Source organism: Papilio polytes, unplaced genomic scaffold (assembly GCF_000836215.1).
Source record: "Papilio polytes unplaced genomic scaffold, Ppol_1.0 DF824191.1, whole genome shotgun sequence".
Classification (NCBI taxonomy): Eukaryota; Metazoa; Arthropoda; class Insecta; order Lepidoptera; family Papilionidae; genus Papilio; species Papilio polytes.
Window position 1 is genome coordinate 522,231 of NW_013525013.1, and position 2,568 is coordinate 524,798.

Genomic DNA, 2,568 nt, shown 5'->3' on the forward strand with positions numbered 1-2,568 from the left:
GTTAAAATTACAGAAATAGAAGCAAATGAAAAATATAAAGGTTCACTCTCGGCTCGGTGAGAGCTTTGCTCAGTGAAATTTTATAATAATTACTCGATCTGTACTTCAAAGGGTTACTAAAACTCGAAATAGATGAATTTAACATGTAACATTTGTAAAAAAACGTATTTTACAAGTCATTTATTAGAAAAACCAATTTACCCAATATAACACTTCGGGTTAGGCTACAAAATTAATATAAAAAACTAAAAGAATTAAAAATCTTAAACAGATATGAAATCTACATTAAATAAGACCACTTTAATGGTAGTTGTCACTTCCATATCTATATCCTAATACTTATCCTGTATGGTGGGTCAGCTTTCCTAATTAAACTCTTCCACTTCACTGTGTCCTCGACGTTCTCCAAGACTTGGCAGTCACCCGTGCCTTGCATCTTTCCATTTAGTTTTAGATCTGCCTTTTTTAATAGGCGGCCTTATGCCGCCCTCTCGTTCCCCTAACATATTTTTTCGTCAGGGACTTGGGTATCGAGTGTATTCTTTATAATAGACGAAACTTACATTTACATTAAAAAGTTATGTCTTTGGATATGCGACTGAAATGTTATAGTCCCAAATGATATTCGGTAGCCTCGTTCATCACCATACTCTTGATATAAGACTTGAATAAAAAATAAACACACACAGGCTGTGAACATTACCCTTGAGATTACGAATGAAGCTGTAACTGTTCAAGTTACAGGAATATCATGGAAACCTTTTCCGTTACATAACCTTGTATAATGACGTTATTAAAGCCAGATTGTTAATCCTAATAATTGTTATACAATCCTAAAACCTGATAAGGGTTTTCTTTAAACGTTGTAACGCACTATCGATTAATGGTAACTTAACATTCCCTTAGTGTGGATTATTTTAGTATGTAACTAATAAATTCAAAAATTACTGGACTAATTTTTATAATTCTTAGACAATTAGAAAGCTACATTATTACTAAGTAACATAAGGTAATTATCATAGGTTATTTAATTCTGCGTAAACGAAGTCGCAAGCAAAAACTAGTTTATAAAACCTTATTTAATAAACAATCATGGAAGTAAATCGAATATCAAATTTCCTTCATATTTCCAAAACTTGCCGCGAGGTAAATAAAATTTTCCGCAACCTTTCAGAAAGTTTATTATTTTCTCTACTTCAATATTATTACAATTTCCGCGTACTTTTTTTACTGCGTCTAAAGAAATTTCCAGATAAATAGACATAAAAAATAAAACTGTACTTTTTATGCAAAGGTAATTTCTTAGCTTACAGTCTTACAACTTTATTGTAATCACCTATTGGTGAAAATTCGTTTTAAATTATCGAACACTTTTTTGTTCAATTTGTTTTGATGTACTTTTTCACAAAAAATTTACTGTAACTACACTAATCTTCCATTATTTGCAAAAGCTTCTATTATTCGTAACAAGCTTACGATTGCAAAGTGCATGTAAATCTGCAAGATAGCTTGTATCAATATTTTATGTCCAGTGCTAACGAGCTAGCTGACGAATGAATTAGTAAGAGTTGAAGGTGCAAAGTTATTTTGTCATGTACAAGTCAATGCAACTGCATCTTTATTACATTGACTATCTTAATAATCTTGCTAATATAATAAATGCGAAAGTTCAGACGGATTGATTATTGTTGTTTGTAGCCTAAACTGTTAAAAGGATATCGATGAAATTTGGCATAGTTAAAGAGGATAGTCTGGAACACATAGGATACCTGGTTTTGCTTTTTAATTCCTCGCGAATGGATTCGCGGGCGAAAACTAGTGTTATCTAAATAATTACAGACAAAATTAAGACAGAATTAAGTTAGTAATCTCGATCGACTTTTTAGAATAGATTTATTAATGCATTTAAAATCTAACGCCTATTTTTTTTTGTATTTGACACCTATAGCCAGATGAGTACTTTATTGGAAAAACTAGTTGGATTCTTCAAAAGTTAGGGCCTGTCCCACTTGCTGATGAGACTCAGATAGCTTAAAATAACGTCACTGTCAGTTAAGGTATCAAAATCCGATATTTCCATCACATATTTTACACGGATTGTTATCAGACAATTTACAATTTGGTGGGACAGGTCCTTAGTATTTCAGTTATAACAATTTATAACATTTCTACCTAGATTTATAAAAGGAGGTCAAAGTGTAGGCCGTGTTAATTATTATTCCATCTTGGTCCCTTTCAGAGGCGAGCGCTATTAAATCCTCATTTGCATTATGTTCCCGCTCTCAAGTATTTCATTCAGAGAATACACGCTCCATGGAACTCCACCTCAAGTCATACCAAATTTATGACGTCATGGATGACGTGAGATCGTCAAAGATTATGGCAGAACTATTTTGTAAAGAGATATTCAGGATCCTAACATAAAAAGTTTTAAACATATTTTAGCTACCTACGTCAACTTCTTTACACGGTGACTTACGAAATGTTTTTTTTTATATAATAAAGGAGGGCAAACGGCTTATCTTGAGCAAACCATGTTGACGTCCGTCCCTATATAAAGTAGCATCG